This window comes from Triturus cristatus, chromosome 2_1 (genome assembly GCF_964204655.1).
Source record: "Triturus cristatus chromosome 2_1, aTriCri1.1, whole genome shotgun sequence".
Lineage (NCBI taxonomy): Eukaryota > Metazoa > Chordata > Amphibia > Caudata > Salamandridae > Triturus > Triturus cristatus.
In genome coordinates this window covers 11,229,199-11,249,282 of record NC_140581.1, presented here as the reverse complement: position 1 = coordinate 11,249,282, position 20,084 = coordinate 11,229,199, and the positions used below count along the sequence as shown (strand labels likewise).

Here is a 20,084-nt window from a genome sequence, read left to right as displayed (position 1 = left end):
GCCAGATTGGGAGGAGTCGAGGATTTTGTGCTCTTCGATGAAGGTGGCGAGTTGGGTGTTGATTGCTTTCTCAATTACTTTTGCCGGGAACATGAGCAGGGAGATGGGTCTGTAGTTCTTGAGGTCAGTGGGGTGCGCTGAGGGCTTCTTCAGGAGGGGGTTGACCTCAGCGTGTTTTCAGTCATTGGGAAACAAGGCGTTCGTCAGGGAGCGCTTGATGGTGTGGTGGAGGATGGGTGCAATGGTGTTGGCGGCTATGTTGAAGATGTGATGGGGACAGGGGTCCCTGGGGGCCCTGGAGTGGATTGACTTAATTGTCTTCAGTGTGCCTTCGGTGGTGAGAGCTGTCCAGTTGTTCGTCGTTGGCTTCAGGGTGTTGGGGGTGGCTGGTGGGGGTTCAGTGTGTTGGTTGTCTTTGTCGAAGTTGTCGTAAATGTTCTTGATTTTGAGGTGGAAGAAGGTGCTGAGTTTGTCGCAGATGTCTTGTGAAGGAGGGATGTTAGTAGACTCGCTAGTGGGTTGGGCAAACTCTTTGATGATGCTGAAGAGTTCTTTGCTGTTGTGCGCATGTGTGGAGATTCTGTCTTCAATTGACTTTTTCCTCGTTTTTCTGATGAGTTGGTGGTGAGCGTTGGTGGCGGCTCTGAAGTTGTTGTGGGCTTCTCTGCATTTGGAGTTCCTCCAGGCCTTTTCAAGGCGGTGGCACGTCTGTCTGGATTCTCGAAGTTCTGTGGTAAACCATCTGGGTTTCTTGGCATTAGTGTTGTTGTTTTTCTTGAGAGGGGCTATGGTATTGACACTGTTGGAGATCCATCTGTGCAGGGTTCGGACTGCGGTGTTGGGGTCGTTGTCTTCTACGATGGTTGGGGTGGAGTTGCTGAGTGAGGAGGAGAGCTGGTTGTCTGTGATCTGAGTCCAGTTTCTTCATGGGGGCAGATACTGATGTCCGTGGATGGTGGGTGTTCTGAAGGTGAAATGGACGCATCGGTGGTCTGTCCATGGGATTTCGGTGGTGTAGCTGAAGGTGATGAAGTTTCCTGTTGTGGAGAGGGGGTCGAGGGTGTGGCCTGCTGAGTGCATTGGTTCGGTCATAATCTGGCGGAGTCCAATGTTGTGGAGGTTGTCCAGGAGGGATGTGCTGTTGGTGTCCAGTTGGTTGTCGAGGTGGAAGTTGAGCTCTCCCAGAAGGGTGTAGTTGGTGGATGCGATGGCATGCGGGGAGATGATGTCCGTGATGTAGTTGGTGAATGGTCCGCAGGGTCCAAGGGATTGGTAGATGAGGGTTCCCCAGAGGGTGGTGGTAGGGCTGGCCAGTATCTTGAAGTGAAGGTGTTCCATCAGGTCTGTGGGCTCGCTGGGGAGTGTGCTCAGGCGGAGGATGGATTTGTGGACGATGGCGATTCCTCCTCTTGGGCGGGTAGGGCGGTCTTTCCTGGAGATCTTGATCTTTGGGGAATGGCGATGGCGTTGTCCAGTCCCAAGGTGGTGTTTGTCCAGGTTTCAGTGAGGAATGGTACTGTAGTGTAGTTCCTAAAGTACCCTTCATGCAGGACCTGATCTCTTTTTGGATAAAATATACTGTGGGTCTGATGGCAGACTGACTCTGCACACCCCTGCCGAGTAAGTTAGCCTATTTTTGCAATAGCTAGCTCACAGTGCCACTAGAATCTCCTTTTATCAGAGCGATTCGTTTTTGACAACCTCAGAACACAACAAACTCTGATTCCTCAGACTCGTGGAAACAATATGCTACTTTTCACCCAGTCACTCTTGCTTGCTCATTGTCTCTCAAAGAGACACACAGAAGAAACAGTCGAGCGTGTTTACAATAAGAATTTATTGCACTGTTGTTCTTCTCGTGTAAAATATATGCGCTGCTACAATTGTTACGCAGTAGCAGAGATATAGGATCAGCAGTACAGTGAATAAAAAGGAATAGTACAGTTCTACCATTTTGCAATAGCCATGAACATATACATGAATATAAAATGCATTTATAAAATAAAGCGCATACTCCAACGATGCCTGTCTAGATGTACCTAAGTGTACCTTCCATGTGAGTAGGTGTGAAAGAGCTAATAAGCCTAAGAGCCAAGAATCCCGCTAGGACTTAGTCGAACCCCATTACATGAATAAGGAGAGTGTGGGACTTCGTCCTGGACTCGAGTTGGACATCCCGCCAGGGATAGTCAGACCACTGTCAGCTGGAGCGATTGCATGTCGGAGCCGCAGCGTCTCTGGTCAGTGTGTCGGCCTTGAAGTCTCGGTTCCCTCCAACCTACTGATAGCAAGAGGTGCTGTATTTATACAGTCCATGTGCGTGTGTTAGCCATTGTTCAGTATGAGGATGACGTTGGGGATTAAACCTTGTGCATAGATAGGAGAGGTGAGGTATACCCCCTGGAGAGTGTTCTCATAAATTATTCATATTTACGAACGATGACGTCTTAGCAATATCGATTGGGAAAAACCCACCCTCGGCACGGAACTAGGCGAAAGGTATAGTCCTTAAAAGGCATCAGTCCTTCTAAGGCGTTCAGTCCCTATAAGGCATTCGGTCCTTATTTGGAGTTATGTCCTTATAAGGCTCGTTCATATGAAATGAAGGGGAGATGATGTAGGGAAACTGTACGATGTTCCCTAGACCTATATGAGGGTAGTGATATGATATATAACACCCACTCCACCTAATACTTAACAATAATATTATACAATTGAGATACACATTTATAACGGTGTCAGTGCATAAAATTATCAATCAGTTATTTAAAATGTTTCTAACAATTTAAAAAAATTATTTTAAAACAGTTCATAAAATGAGGAAAAAAAATTATTTGTTAAAGTTTGACTTTTGTTGTAAAGTTCCGCAAACCAGAGCTCTAAATGAGTTTGATCACACAAGTTGAACTACTGCAAGCGTACTTAGAAGGCCATGCTTAGTTATGGAAAGTTTCATTTTGTAAAGGTTCTTTTGAGAAAAAGGGTAAAGAAAAAGTTCTGAATTCGTTCCCAGCACAAGGTGAGCCAGATTCAGATGAAATGTCCTGGCTGGGGGACATAACATTGTCGTTGCCTGCTGCTGTAGGGGACAAACATTGTAATACCTTGCATAGCACGTCAAGGGTGCATAGATGAAATTCTGCGCTGCCAACAGTTGTTGGAAAGGCAGCCGGTGCTGTACTCTATACCTCAGTACCAATGGTGGAGCTGAAATTCAAGTCAGTTGAAAAGGGCACCTGTGGATCCTCGAGGAATGCATATGTCAAGATGGGAATACGCTGAGGACAGAGTTGAGCATGGGACCGCAGTGGTCCACCGGCGTTTCCATTAGAGGTGCCAGACAGCGGTCCAACTGGCATTCTTTCCCACAAAACAGGCATTGGAAAACAGGTACAATGCAGTCTTCGAAGACTGGTCTGAACGATAAGAACCAAGCAGCACTTAGTTCTCGAAGGTGAGGTGCACCCAGATGTTGTACCATGCGCTCACGGTAATATCTCTCCAGGAGAGCTTTTGCAATGTCGCTGGCGGATAATTCGTCCATTGCGTATCAGGTAGAAGATAATGAGGATTTCAGCTACTGCGAGCAGGATCAGAGGTAGACCCCCGAAAATGCGTCCAAATACGGAGTGTATAAAGTTAGGAATAACTCTGAGGATTGTCTGGAAGGTGCTAAAGAATCCTGACCCTATGGTCTTAAATAGGTGTATAATGCCCCTCGTATCTGACATATTGACGATACGACCCACCGTTTCTATGAAATGTAGGGGGCAGTTAGTACGTATTAGCGCCTGTATCTCTGTCAAAGTCCTTGCAACTTGAAGTTCAAAGGTTTCTCGAGTGGAGGTTAAGGGTACAGTCTGCTGTAAAAGCATGGCTTTCATTCTGCTTAAAGCATCAAACTGTATAAAAGAAACATTCAGTGAAGGCCATAGCAGCACCTCCCTGACTATATTTGCCGGAGGAAAGAATACTTGCATACAGCAAGTAACCCTGGTGTTCACGGTGACCAGATATGTTATGTTATGTTAAGTGAAATGTATAGAGCACACTGACACCGTGGGTTTCCTGGCGCTGTAAGACAGAGGTGAGTCTGGGGTCAGAGGAGGCGGAATTTAGCCAAGTGGGGGAAAAAGGAAGGTTTTGAGCAGTTTCCTGAAATGAAGAAAGGAGCTACTGGATTTGATGGTCAGGGGAAGAGGATTCCAAAATTTGGGGGCAAGGTAGGCAAACCGACGACCGCCGAATTTATTGGTTTTGGTTTTGGGGAGAACAAGCAGATTGAGGAGAGCTGAGCGGAGATTGCGCGTTGGACAGTGTGGATTGATGAGTGTTGTCAGGAAGGCGGGGCTGGGACAGTGGAGGGATTGGAACGTGAGGCAGCCAAGCTTGAAGGCCGCCCTTTGTTCTATAGGTAGCCAGTGCAGTTTGTGTAGCAAAGGTTTGGCCGACTGCCATTTGGGAGTTTTGTAGATGAGACGGGCTGCTTGGTTCTGCACGACCTGAAGGCGATGCAGCAATGATTTTGGGAGTCCGTAGTACAGGGAGTTGGAAAAGTCCAGGCGGGATAGTACCAGGGAGATGGTAACCTGGACCAGAGCGGCTGGTAGTAGTAGGTGACTGACTTTACGGATTTTGCGAAGCTGGAACGTACATGAGGAGATCACAGCGCCCACATGAGATCTGAGGGAGAGTTCGGTATCGATGGTCACACCAAGACTTTTTACTGATTTCACAGGGACCGGGGGGGGGGGGCAGTTTATTAGGCCAGAACTGCGGACCCCAATGGGAGGAGCTGGAGCAGGGAGAAGGAGCTCAGTTTCACTAGGATTTAATTTTAACTGGTTGTAGTTCATCCACTCCTGGTTGTGTATCATGGCGGAATGGAAGTTGTTCACAGCGTCCAAGGAGTTGAGTGGGAAGATGATCTGCAAGTCGTCAGCGTAGTTGTACACTGTGATGTCCCAGCTCTGAAGCGAGTGAATCAGGGGACGGAGGTAGAGGTTGAATAATAGGGGTGACAGGGAAGAGCCCTGAGGGACTCCACAGGTCGTGGGGGTTTTGGACGCTGTGTAGGGGCCCAAGCGGACGGCTTGTGTTCTGCTGGTCAGAAAGGACTGAGTCCATTTGAGGGCAGGACCCTGGATGCCTGCCCGCTAGACACGGTGAAGAAGGATGTTGTGGTCAACCGCGTCGAACGCGGCAGACAGATCCAGGCGTACGAGGGCCTGGGGGATTCCTGTGTCAGCGTTCCTCCTCAGCGTGTCCAAGACTGCTAGGATAACGGCCTCGGTGGAATGGGCTGGCCTAAAGCCGGCCTGATTAGGCTTCAGGTGGCAGGAGGTCTCGATGAAGTTGGAAAGACACTGGGGGACGTGGGCCTCCATTAATTTGGAAAAGTAGGGCAAAAGCGATATGGGACGGTAGTTAGAGAGTTCCGCCGGGTCCACACCAGGTTTCTTCAGGAGAGGCACTAAAATGGCCTCCTTGAAGGAGCTGGGGACAATACCGGTGCTGAGAGAGCCATTCAGTAGGGGTAGAATGCAGTAGGGTAATTTGAGACAGACGTCCCGTAGGACCGAAGGAGGGCAGCAGTCGTTCGGAGAGCCTGATTTTACCCGGGTCGCAAGTTCAGCTAGTGAGTTGGGGTTGAGGGTGGAGAAGTGAGTGAAGGTCGATGAGTTGTTCGGAGGGGTGTCTGGGGCGAGTATCTGAGGGAGGGGGGGGATGGAGTCCTTGATTTTATTGATTTTCTCGATAAAGAAAAGATTAAGAGCATCGCAGGTCTCTTGGGTGGGGATCTGACCCGGGAGAGTTCTGTCGTCTGAGGTGAGTTTGTTCATGATTTTGAAGACCTCCTCTGATTTATTGTCCGCAGAAGAGATTCTATTAAAAAAATGTTCCGCTTTAGCTAAGGAGATTGCATTTTTGTATTCTCTGCGAGCTGTAGTGTATTGTAGTCTATCTGGCTCACAGTAATTGCGTCTCCACATCCGTTCCAGCTGGCGCACCTTCAGTTTGTGTTTCTTAAGTTCGCCAGAGAACCATCTGTGGGAGTTATGATGTCTAGTGGGGGGGAACTTGGTAAGGGGGCGAATTGGTCACTGGCCGACATTAGCCAGGGGCCAATATCACTTTCCATCGTGTCGATATTGGCTGGTGTGTTAATAGCTGGGCGGGTGTTGGCTAAGGTCGCGAGAAAGCCTTGGGAGTCGTGGGAGTTCCATTTGCGTGAGAGGCCGCCAGCCATCAGAGGGGAGGAGGTCCTGCCTGTGACAGTGAGGGTGGTGTCGACTAGGTGGTGGTCTGACCAAACGCAGGTGGAAACAGATGGCTGGGAAAGTGCTAAATTTTGGGTCCAAATCTGATCCAGGATGTGGCCCTTGATATGGGTGGGCGAGGAGATTAGTTGGGTCAGGTTAAGGCTCTTAAGGCTTCAAAGAGCTCTGTGGCGTGGGGCCCGGCGTTAACGTCATTGAACCAGTAATTAAGGTCGCCAAAGAGAGCTAGTCTGGAGTGCAGTGTCAGTAGGTCGGACAGCTGTTCGATCAAGGTGGTAGCAAAGGACGGCATAAGGTATGGAGGCCGGTATAAGAGAAGGAGTGTTAGGGCTCCTACGTCGGTTTTCAGACTGATAATTAAGTTGTCTACTTCCGGGAGGATAAGGGAAAATGTGGAGATGAAGTTTAGGTGTTTTGATATGATGGCTGCCACCCCACCCCCGGAGCGATTTCCAGTGCGATCGGCATGGAGGATGTAATAGTCTGGGGGGAGGGCCACCAGAATGTCAGGAAGAGAATCTGTAGTCAGCCAGGTTTCTGTGAGCAGAAGTACATCTGGTTTCTCATTAGACAGGAGGATATAGATATCGGCTTGGTGTTTTATCAAGGAACGGGTGTTCAAATACAACACCCGGATGGAAGTGTCACTCCTGACCGGTTTCGCGGGGGGTGTTCTCCGACTGGGGAGGTGTGAGTCTGAGTGCGCGAGGCCAGCTGTAGTGCTTCGTCTGGTGGTGGCAGGAGAGAGTGGAGGGTGTGAGAGTTGCAATTCTCTGAGGGAGTAGGCCGAGTATGAGGTGGGATAACCGGCATGGCTGGCCCCTGGGGCCGGTCTGGCGCGGACGGGCGCAGACGGGCTTGCCTTTGGCGCGCCTTCGGCGCGCAGGTGGCGCACCTGCTGCGCGTCCGGGGGAGGCACATTTTTTATGTGGGAAAGGGGCGTGGCCTCACGGCCGTGGGCGTGACCTGGGGGCTTTGGAGACGAATGGCGGCAAGAGATCTCGGACCCGCGGCAGCGTTTAGATCGGCTACGCGGGAATTTCTGAAGTAAATAAGGGCGGGGGGAGTGCTCAGGGGAAAGTGCACACAGATGAAGACAGTCAGTTCCAGTATTTACAATTTTTAAAATGAAATGCCCGGGAGCATCCCACAACAACCTTGACCGTTCAGCCTAAAGTAACTCCCGTTCGAAAGTAACTCAAATGCTGGCGTGATCTCAGCAGCTGAAGTCCCTTTCATGTGGCAAGACAGATTTGCAATTGAGCCAATACAAGCTCCACGCAAAATAATTTCTTGGCACATGAGAAAACCGCTGAAAGTGTTCTTGCAGTTAGTACCACTAAGAAACTCTTCTCGATCCCCACTCCGGCATCAAAATCTATATGGTAAATCCCAGGATTTCTTAGTGTGTTCTTTAACCAATTTTTCATATCTGCCTGCTTGCCTTTGCTGAAGGCAATAGTGAAACTGAAAGGTCGTGACCAGGAGAGTGATGGTAATTTAGCCACTTTGAATGGAAGCCTGTCCAGTTCTTCAATTTGCAGCATTGTATATTTGTCTCCTCTTTGTGCCATTTCTCTGTGTGTATCAGTTATATTGTATTCTGAAAACAGAGACGTACTGTTTATAAAACGCCGAGGCTCAAGGCCTGCGCGCAAAGATTGCAGCGTCCAGCTTAATAACATAATAGAACATAACTGAGATTGGCCGTGTTGTAGTATGGCTAAATCCTGTTCCAGTCTGTCAATAGCAGAAGATACAATGTTGCCCAATGAATATATCCTGGAGGTCAAAGTTGTTAACCCATTATCTACCACAGCAAAAGCTTTTTCTAAGTTTGTACAGTCTATTTCCCGTATTCTGTCTGTGGCTTTTTGTTGGGAAATCTTCCAGATTTTATTATAGGCAGCATAAATGCCTGAATATATGAAACGTTTTTGACGTTGTTTCCTAGGTCCTAGTAAAAAGTCCCTATGATCCATGTCATGTGAGAGTAAAGATAAGTGTTGTTTAACTTCTGCAAGTGTTGAGGTTTCTATCCAATCAAGGCAGAACTTCCCAACACTGTAGGATGTCACTACCCCTGAATGTTCTCTCTGTACATAACGTGGGTCTTGCCAATGCATGCTGAGTCCCTCGGTGATGTTCAGGAACCGTTTATGACATGTGTTTGTGCCTAAGGGCCAAACCAACCACTCCTTCCAATTTGGTTCTGATCTATTTTACTTTAGCATGTTATCAACTGTTGCCCCTTCCTTTATAGAAGAATTCTGCCACCCATGTGTTGGTGTAGGAAACCTTGTAGTGTTCAGGTCCTTTATCTTGGCTATTCCAAGACAGGATGTCAGTTGCACAGTCCCTTTTAAAAAGATCATCTGCTGTGGAATGAGGCGTGCTCTAAATAGTGCCTCTGTACCCTGGACTTGCCAGTCCCTCGAACCCTAAATTGATTTCGAGTCAATTTCGTCTTTCCATAGGTTGAAACCCTGTTCAGACAATTGGGCCAAAAAGGAAGCAGTGTGAATCTGTTTGGTGTTTGTCAACATCATTTTCAGTGCTGAAGTTGGTGCAACCTTATAGTAAAATGAGGCTGGATCTGTTGTGTTAAACCCTGAAAATTATGGAAATTTTTGTGCAAACTCTTGTGAACCACTTTTTGGTGGTGTTGGGCAATGTTCCAACTGGTGGTACTCAAAAACATTCCTAGTTGAAATGGATTTGTGCAGGAAATGATGACCATAATGTTGATAACAGTACAATGTGTCATAATCTGAAGAACCCTCTAACATTACATTATAAGAAAATGCAGCAGTTTTCTAAATCAGACAACATGCTATTTACTGTTTCAGTTTCCCAATCATCAGAAAATTAACTATCACATAATGATATTTTAAATACATAATTAATTTTTTTAAGTTTGGTCGGGTCACATATATGTTAAAACCAACCTTGTCCCACACTATACCATCCGGTATAGGAACTGCTGTAATGTTCACTGATGACAAGTCTCTTTGTTCACAATGTGATGATGTATGTGGCTTCAGTAGGATGTTGACCTTTTGGGCTGTGGAACTTCGTTAAAGATAGTGTCCATTAATAAGCATACTAAAAGTTAGTACTAAGCCTAGTCAGAAAAGAAAAAAAACATCCCAGAAATTATCCAGAGTTCAATCCAAGGCGATAGCAGGCATGTCTTTTGAAGAAAGAGAAAAACATTATTTATTTGTTGCTTGAATGGTGTTTTGGCTGGCGTCGTTTCTGGCTCACTTGGATCCAGAGAAAACGTATCAAAGTTAATAAGGTAGCCAGAAGCAGTTTGATCAATTGTTAGAATTGCATTGGGATTCGTTGAAATGTTATTTTCCTCTTGACGAGGCACGTTGATGTAGACTTCTGTATTAGGTCTAATTGCAACTTGTGAATTATTCTGATTTTCATTTTGAATTTGAATATCTGTTTCAAGTGAAACAAGTTCCATAGCATTGTTTCTTAGTCCTTCATTCCTTACAGGTGGCTCTTCAAAACGTGATGAGTCCTTCTGTTTGAACTTCTTGGATTGTAACTAGAGGAGGACATCTGCTACAGCGGAGTCCCCTAGGCCTACTGTTTAGTATAGGCCACATAGTGTGGTTTGATTAAGACAAATCTTTTCTCCTTTTTTCCAGCAAGAGGCGGGAGCAGTACAGTTCTTGTTTCTTGAACTGCAAGGACTGGTACAGGTTTTCTGTATGAAGGTCCAAATTCCTTTTTGTCCTCAATTTTCTCTCTGACCAGATCCCCGATTTCTGGGATCCAGACGGGTCTTGCCGTGACTACCTTGACTTCCTCAGTGGTGGTCTGCTTTAGACGGAGATTTCTTTGTTTTGTTCTGGATTCATTTAGATCCTGTGAAACAGCCAAACGATCATGGATATCAAATGGTTTTTCATCCGCCACAGCACCTTCACAATCAAGATCATGTACCCACATTCATGTCCCAAAGAGGACTTCATATGGAGTGACACACCCTAGAGAGTTTCTTGGCTGGTTGTTTAATGCCCGCTGTACCCAATAAAGGTGTGTGACCCAACACCCACCCCTGCCTAATACCCTAGCTGTTTAAGATTGCTTTAAGTTCTGTTTTTTTCTCTCCACAACCGAATTTCCCCCAGGATACTACGGAGATGAGAAACGCAATGCGACGCCCATTCCTTCCATGGCCTCTTTGTACGTCCAAGAGCTAAACGCAGGGCAGCGGCCAGAATGTAGCATGCTATCTGCATGTGTGCCGATAAAGTCTCGCAAATCTTTGATAACAGTTCGAGCGTCAGCCGAGCGCTGAGGCCATACCCATAGGAATTTCGAGCATGAATCCACTGCAACCATGATATATCTGTAAGCCCCGTCCATTTCTAAGGGGCCACAGTGGTCTAAGTACACACATGCGAGAGGTTTGTCTGATTTTAATAATGGCATCTGTGCTGGGCGTGCAACGGTGGAGCCTTTCATCTGCTGAGAGATGTCGCATTTCAAGACATAGTCTTTATTTTGCTTAGTTAACCCTGGCCATCAAAAGTTCTGTTTCAGTAAAGAAATAGTCCCCGTAAAGCCTGAGTGCGCAGAGCCCAAACCCTCGTGTGCAGCTAGTATTAAACCTTGCCTACGATCCATATTTGGTATTACTCTATCCCCCACTCCAGAAATCTGAGCAACTGGAATGTTTTGTGCATCTACCTTGTAGGAGTATTTGAGTGGAAATATTTTAGGTACTGCTGTGCAGCCGTTGTGTGAAGCGATGACAGCTACCATAATATCTCTGTCTATTCTCATTTTTGAACGAGTCAGCGCAGCTACGGAAGCCGTGCGAACAACCCCCTTTGCGGCTTCATCAGCCAATGAATTCCCTGTAACATGAATGCCATCACGTTGATGACTCAGTGTATGGATCGCGTGTGTCCTCGGTAGCTCGGCTTTCAACTCTGCTACCTGTTCCCATAGCATTTTGTGCTTAATTTTGCCTCCTTTCGCATCCTTAAACCCGTTTTGTTCCCAATTATGTAAGTACTCATTGTACGACTGTACACAGTAAAAAGAATCACACACGATTAGTGTGGGGAATTCGTGATCCGTATTTACAAGTGCCAGTATCAGTGCTTTAATTCTGCCAACTGAGCCATGCAGTCTCCTAGAGATTGTGTTTTTGTGCAACTAGGATGGAACTTGCCATCACGCATGTGACCTTTAACGATAGCACACGCCAAAAAATATTGCTGCTACTTCCTATGGCTGGTTGCGCAGATCCGTCAGTATAAATAATATATTCATACTGATCGAGAGGCAATATTTCATTTGGTAGAGGATATTCTTGTTCATATTGCAGGAATGCCTGTGTTTTTAAACTTGGATCAAATCTGTATTCATCGTCTGTTGCAGTAAGAGAATTAGCCCATTGTATCCATCTTGGATGTAACGCTTTTGAATTTGGGATGCTGGCCTTTGTAACAGCTTCTAAAGCCGGAACTGGAGTTACGACAATAATGCGTTTTCCCTGAGCCAGTGCTCTTTCTCTTGCTACAGCAGCCTGTCAGTATTTTTTCTGTTGAAGTGAAACGTATTTTTGCATTTGTGTAAAGGTGTGATTTGTAAGCGATTGGTACAGTTCCTCCTTCATTGAAGGTCAAATAAGTGTACCCACATTGACCCGCAATAATTCGGATCACCAAGTGGCGTACGTTTATGAGAGTTTGTAAGTGTTTGGAAGCAATCATGTCTTTCTGGAGTAAAAGAAGAATATTAGTATGTTCTTGTGTCCAATCTCTGGCTGAAAAGTCTGGTTTTATTAAGTCGTAGAAAGGTTTTACCCTTTGTGCGTAATCTAAAATGTATGTGCTGCCGAAATTTAGGAATTCCAGTATTGATTGTAAAATTTTTAAAGATTTTGGAGGCTGGAGCAGTGCACACATTTCTAAAATGTTAGCTGCCAGACTTTTGCCTTCACTTGACAGCTCATAACCCAAACATAGGACATTGAGGTAGGCTATTTTTGATTTTTTAAGGTTGAATTTGTAGCCCTTTGTGACAAATCGCACAATAATGGTGCTTACCCTGGTCAAGTGCCTCTCTAAGTCGTCATCCGTTAGATAAATATCATCCACATAGGACAACACTTCTTCATCAAATTTTTGAAGAAACTCGGTTACTCTTGCAGAAAATACACCGGGGCTATTCTTATACCCTTGGTTTTGTTGACAAAATTGTCGTTGGGACCCTAACCCACTAAATGAGGTCAGATACCTGCATTCAAGAGCTATATTTGGCAGAAAAATCCATTTGAGATATCAACTGTGGTTTTGTATTTTTTCCTCACAATGTTATTCATTAATGAGGCACTATGTACATTTTGGGTAGCAAATGTCTGATTGCCTGAGTTTAAATGTCTGTAATCTAAAACTAGACGATATGTATTGTCAGGTTTAGAGACGGGAAACGAAGGATTGTTCATTGGAGAGGTGCATTTTTCAATGACCCCCTGGTATTCAAGTTGATCTAAGATCTCCCTGACCTGTTTTTTTAGCTTCTTGTTTTATTGGATATAGCCTCTGAGCATTAGGTAAAACTTTTAACGGGATCACATGATAGGTTGAGTTCTCATCCCACCCAGCGTCATTTTTGTACAATGCTGGACCTTGGGCTACTGCCCACTCCTGTGCATATGTATGTTTAAGGTGAACGGGAACATGGTCAGAAAATGCAGGAAAAATTATACTTTCTCCCCTGGGGCACTCCATTATGAATTTTGGAAGCCAATCTTGTTCTGCTAGCAGGATGTCATAACCAGATGATAAGTTCTTCCCAAAAAGTCCTTTTACTTTCCTGGGCTTGTCCTCCTCCAGCCGGAGTGTTATTTCGTATAACTTATGTGGGACGCTCACCCCGCTGTCTGGTGTCCGGATTTTTCCACCGTGATGTAATCATTCAAGTCCGCTGTCACCAGAAATTCCTTCAGGTTCTGGCGAGCTATTGTTACTTCTGCCGCACTGTCTAGCATCGTCAGAGCCCATTTCCCATTCAGAAGTTGTGTCCTCAGAATTCTGGGCATGTCTGATTTTCAGACCAGCAACTTTCTCTTTCTTAAATTGCGGTTTTGAGTTTTGCTTATCTTCTTTTTTAGAAGTAAAGTCTTGAGCGTGCTGCTTGTCTCTGGACTGTGTGAACTCCTCTCTGACCGTCCTTCTCTTTCGGAGCTTTTCTTTGAGCCCTGATAGGAATGAGAGGAACGTGTATCAGTATCTTGATACCTGTCAGGTTTCCTAATATTATCCCTTTTCCTAAGGTTGTACCTCTTTTCAGAGGGCTCCTGTTGAGGAGACCTACTTCGGGACAGAGATCTCTTGTCTTTAGAGTTTTTGTTTTTATTATCCCACTTCTTTTTAGAAGAAGTAGGTGTCTGCTTAGAAGTGTCCTTTTCGGGACTGCCCATTGGTTGAGGTTTGAAAGCTTTTCCCCCCAAACTATCCCTGCCTAATTCTGCATAAGCAGTTTCAATTATTTTGGGTAGTTCATTCTCCTGAATTAATGGAGAGAGCTCTCGTAGGCGTTGGCGGATTGCCACTGATGCTGCTTCCCCTTCAAAGTTAGCTCGTATTATGGCTGATACCTGGTCATAGGTATTTAATAATTTCATCCCTACGTTTAGGGCAGGCTCCGCTCTGTACTCATTTTGTATTTGTCTTAATACATCTGGTATCACTGCTAATGAAGGATTACCATGGGTTCTGGTATATATGGCAGCAAAGACTGTACCCCAAGAGGTGCAATCCTCTAACTGTGGTGTAATCCCCATGGGCAAGCAGATTGTTAACATTCTGTGTTTTTCAAATGGTGTTGTATTTGGGAATACTGCTTCTAACTGGGTTATTTTCTGAGCCACCCAGAAAGGAATTTGTTCATGTTTTGTGGGCACTTTGCCCATGACCACATGTAAGGTTTGTGGAGTAATTTTAGTATCTATGCTCTGTGTAGGAGCTGCATTTGGTATAATTACTGTTGGTTGGAACGCTAGTGTCCTCAAGACGAAGTGTGTCATGTTTCTGTAGAGTTTTATCAACTCTTTGAGTTCCTCATGTGGCATTGTGTCAATGTCTGGATGTGGTGCATAGGTCGCTAATATCGGCCATGTTGCTCCTGGTCTTCCTAAAGGACCAAGCCTTGCACTTGTTGTAACGTGGGGTAGGGCGCCATTAAACTAGAAAAAAGATTGCTGGTAGGGAAGCGGTATTTCAATCTCCGCAAACGGAGTGTAGAACGCTGGAGTCTTTTCATGTGTGTAATAATGAAAGGAATTTGTTACGGCATTCGCTGCTGGGAATGTAATCCACGAGTAGAATACCTCTGTTTGGAAATCTTCGTGTGCCTCTATCACGAATATTACTACACCTACTCTGGGTGGTAACCCATGTTTGATGAGTTTAACTGTCAATGTGTGTCTCAATGGCATTATCATAGTCTTCTTCAGACTGATTAAGTGCCTGGTTTATTGGGTTTGAGGCTCCTTCTTCGTTATGCATCGTGTTTAAGACACAGAATAACTGTCCAAGGAATTTTAAGATAAGGTTTTATGCACAATTTGGGAAAATTCCTTCAATCTTGATTAACCAAAATCCAATAAATAGGATATCTCTCCTACTCAGCTGTGGCGGAGTTTTGTGCCCACCCACTCAGACGTCTCTAGTTTTTGTAAGTAGGGGTCTCTGAGAATAAGCACGACTGAGCTACTCGGATTCTACTGTTAATTAAGTACCAAACGTTGGTGGCGCCATGTTGTTTTGTTTCTATAGTACCCTACATACAGGACCTGCGCTGTTTTTGGATAACATTTACTGTGGGTCTGATGGCAGACTGACTCTGTACACCCCGGCTGAGTAAGTTAGCCTATTTGTGCATTAGCTAGCTCACAGTGCCACTAGAATCTCCTTTTATCAGAGAAATTAGTTTTTGGCAACCTCAGAACACAACAAACCCTGATTCCTCAGACTCGTGGAAACAATATGCTACTTTTCACCCAGTCACTCTTGCTTGCTCATTGTCTCTCAAAGAGACACACAGAAGAAACAGTTGAGCGTGTTTACAATAAGAATTTATTGCACTGTTGTTCTTCTCGTGTAAAATATATGCGCTGCTACAATTGTTACACAGTAGCAGAGATATAGGATCAGCAGTACAGTGAATAAAAAGGAATAGTACAGTGCTACCATTTTGCAATAGTCATGAGCATATACATGAATATAAAATGCATTTATAAAATAAAGCGCATACTCCTACGATGCCTGTCTAGATGTACCTAAGTGTACTTAGCATGTGAGTAGGTGTGAAAGAGCTAATAAGCCTAAGAGCCAAGAATCCTGCTAGGATTTAGTCGAACCCCATTACCTGAATAATGGGAGTGTGGGACTTTGTTCTGGAGTCGAGTTGGACACCCCGCAAGGGATAGTCAGACCACTGTCAGCTGGAGCGATTGCATGGCGGAGCCGCAGCGTCTCTGGTCAGTGTGTCGGCCTTGAAGTCTCGGTTCCCTCCCACCTACTGATAGCAAGAGGTGCTGTATTTATACAGTCCATGTGCGTTTGTTAGCCATTGTTCTGTATGAGGATGACGTTGGGGATTAAACCTTTGTGCATAGATAGGAGAGATGAAGTATACCCCCTGGAGAGTGTTCTCATAAATTATTCATATGTACGAAGGATGACGTCTTAGCAATATCGATTGGGAAAAACCCTCCTTCTGCATGGAACTAGGTGAAAGGTTTAGTCCTTAAAAGGCGTCAGTCCTTATAAGGCGCTACGTCCCTATAAGGCATTTGGTCCTTATTTGGAGTTATGTCCTTATAATGCTCGTTCATATGAAATGAAGGGTAGATGATGTAGGAAAAGTGTACGATGTTCCCTAGACCTCTATTAGGGTACTGATATGAAATATAACACTACGTCCGGGGTGGTTCTGTCGAGGAGGTCCCAGCTTTCGGTGGCGTGTTTGTGCAGTGATCTGACGTTGAGGCGAATGCATTGCAGGGTCTTCGGTGGGTCAGCCTTGAAATGTGCAGATGCAGCTTCAGATCCTAACACACAATGTCCAATGCCGAGTGCAAGTCCACATTGTGAATGTGCAGCATTGGATGCCCAGTGCAGCCTCTCCATGTGCATGTGTTGCCTCCTGTGCTTAGCCGAACCTCATAACGTGCATGTGGGATCTCAAAGATTTTTAAATGTTTCAAGAATATAGGGCATGAGGACCATTAACAGGCATGACCTCTACCAGGCATGAACTGCAACCTTAAGACAAAGCAATGTACTGGAGGCCCGCACAGGCGGTGTTAATGCATTATGAAGTGCACCACCACGCATGAGCTCCCTCACCATTGTCTTACCACCAAAATTATATTCTGCTGACTGTCGTTTTAGCGCATTATGATTTGCACTGCCAGGCATGACCTCTCTCATCAGAGCCTTCCCACCTAAGGGAAATACTGGAGACCAGTATGAGGTGCCCCTCCAGGCATGAACTGTCTCATCGTGGCCTTGCCACCGAAGGGAAATACTGGAGACCAGTATGAGGTGCCCTTCCAGGCATGAACTGTCTCATCAAAGCCTTCCCACCTAAGGGAAATACTGGAGACCAGTATGAGGTGCCCCTCCAGGCATGAACTGTCTCATCGTAGCATTACTTCAAAATGATATTCTGAAGAATATCAGAGGCAATGTTAATGCTGTATCTGTGGATTACTCTTCTAGCAAATTATCAGATGGCTACAGCAATAGTTGTTTAACTCAGGCCTAGTACCCCATGTGGCTTTGGGGGGAGGACCTAACTGTTCAGGGGACCCAAACTCCATCAGAAGGCCCCTTTTCAACCCCAGGCCTATGAATATCTGTGAGACATGGGTGATTCAGAAGTCCTTGATCATATTCTACAGGCTGGTCCCCATAATTTTGCATTACTCCACTGGCCTAAAATTGTCCAAAGAGCTGCTGACATGGCATTTGTCGCCCCCCCTAAAAAAACTGTAGACACTAGGGCATTCCTACAGAGAAAGAGTGGAAGACTGATTAGAACATTGGAATGTGGAGCACTCCATTGCAGACAATGGAGTGCTCCGTGCTTCTACGGGCCAGTAAAGGCCCGCAGAGCAACATTCCAATGTTTAAACAATCCCCTCAGGCTCCGAGAGTCCTTTGTTTAATTTGTTAGAACATTCTGCCCTCTAGTGGCAGAATGTTCTAATAGCCTTATAGCCCGTCGTAGCTGGGTTATACCGGCTATTAAAGTCCCGCTCCCTTGTTAAAGGCCCTTGCCTTCGGCGGGCTATAAGGCTATAATAAAACCCATAAACATACAGAGATGTGAGAGAGGGGATGAAACTGGAGATCTGTAGTCTGACCACACCAGGAAGACATGTTTGTCTGAGCAGATAAGGAAGACGGGGTAAAAGGAACAGGTTTAAACATCTAAAACATTGCTGAGGAAGAAAGAATGATTCTTGCTTACATAGCAAGAAGGCTGAACATTTGCATCCAGGGGATGATGATTTAGCCAGGTGGAAATAGCAATATTTTGAAGAAGGAATCTACAGACAAATAATGTTTGAGTACTGGGTACTCTGCAAACTTCGACTAATCCCACACAGTCATAAGTAGTCCTTCAGCTATACTATCCTCCTTTAAGAAATGGACGAAAGCAAACAAAAGTAAAAAGTCTGTTAAAGAATTGACATCCACGAGAGACCAGAGCATGTGCTCTGGCTGTCTGCTTAAAATGATTGGTAATGTGACATTTCTGGGATCTGTCGACCGTAGGGGCCTCATTTACAAGAGTGTTCCCCAGTGCAGCACCTCAAGCCCTTCGGCTGTGCCACAGTGTGGCACTTTCAAAGCACAGGGATGCAACATATTTACAATAATATGTCATAATCCTGTGCACTCCCATGCGCTGGCGCACAATGGGTTGCCATGCGCCGACGCAGGCACCCTTGCGCTATGATACAAGGATGCCTGCGTCACGAGGAGGATTGTTCATGTGCAGGAAGGGACACATTCCTGCACAGCAGTCACCCGAGGTGATTTTCTTGTTCTGTGTGTGCTACAGAGTGCAGCATGCGTAGAAAGAGTAGAAAATGAGGAGAGATTAATACATTTCTCCTTGTTGCGCCTCTCTACTCCACCGCTGGGGAGGCTTAGCATTCTGACGTATTTCCAGGTTTACAATTTCTTGAAAATCTGGAAATGTGTTAGGTTCCCTGGGTGTTGGGTGAGTACACCCACAGCAACACCCATGGAATGCCCCTTTCATGCAAAGTACTGCATATAAAGGGGCCGCATATACAAAGACAGGAAATGCCACACAGGGTGGCTTTTCCTGTCTTTGTAAATATGGGACAGGAGAATGCACAGCCGGTGCATCATAAAAAAGTGACGCAGCAGTGGCGCAAAGGGCTTGTAAATAAGCCCCTAGGAAACTAACCTTAGCAGGACAAGGAGGATTCCAACTTAATTTTTATTGTTTACGATTGAGGTGCTCTCACTGAGGGAACTAGTAGACTTTCCTCTTTTTTCAGTGTTTATATTTCATGGGCTACAGTGGTGTTTTCTCAGTGTTTTCCATGCTTCTTGAAATTAGTGCTTATCAGTTTTTATTCAGGTACCTAACCCCAAAATCTGCAAAAACTGTGTTTTTCATTGTTTACAAAACATGTTGTTTTTTTGCAGAGCTTGTTATGAAATGCACATTTAATTCGAAGGCAACATAATGTATATCATGTAGTGTATTCCAATGGGCAGTGTTTCCAATGAACTTATGTTAGACTGCTTTAAGCATAGAAAGAATGTGTATTGTACCATCACTCACATCCAATGACCCTCTCTTACAACTCATATCCCATTTCCTGTCACACTCTGTGAGGACTCTGTCTGATTTGTAGAACTAATAATGGATTTAAAAAAAGAAAGGGTGCTATATTTAAATATTTTATTAAGCATTTTACTGGCCACTGTTGGGGGCATTTACCTAGTCCTTGTGGTATATTTTGACAGCATAGTACCTTGTGGAACCTTTACATTTTGAGTTACACTTCATGAATGTGTTGCTCTGCATTGTAAGTCACCAAAGGTGTGATGCCTTAACCATTTCTACCACTGCTTTTCTGCACTCTTTGTCGCCTGACTATATTAAGGTGGTTCTTCTGTGTTGTGTAGATTCTAAGCTGCCAAGTGTCCCTATGCCAACTATTTCACCTTCAGTCAGTCTTGACCGTCTAACAGATTTCACCTTGTATTTTGGGACTTTAAATTTCGCTGTTAACACTACATCTATGCGCTCAAATGGTCCAGCAAAGTGCATTTAGGTAGAGGGACAGGGTGAGCTGAAGGTAAAATTCAACAATAGGACACCTCATAGTTATCAATTTTGTTCATTTGTGGAAATTCTTGTGTCATGTTTTCATCACAATCCTTTGTGCATGGTGACAGCTCTATTTTACAGGTAACTGTTACTACAACAGGTACTAAATGTTTAAATCCTTGGATGTTTGACATTTGACATACTATTAATACTAACTTGTTGGAAAACAGGCCTGATGTATCAAAGGGTTTTACCCACTCTGTGTCTGTGGAGAAATGTGACAGTATATATTGGCAAAGATTTTTATGAGTCGGCAAACGTGACTGTAATAGTACCAGATTCCGTACAGTGTATAAAATAATTAAGTCAGACCCAACCCTGCAACTTTAATTCAAGCATACAAAACTGGAAGAAAACAATATTTTAGTGACACCC

At 45.1% G+C, this 20,084-nt stretch overlaps 1 protein-coding gene across 1 annotated transcript in view; it reads left to right on the top strand.

Annotated features, from left to right (window-relative positions):
* LOC146863610 (uncharacterized) overlaps window positions 1-20,084 on the top strand; it is a 221,331-nt gene that overhangs the window by 193,743 nt on the left and 7,504 nt on the right. The window lies entirely within an intron of this gene.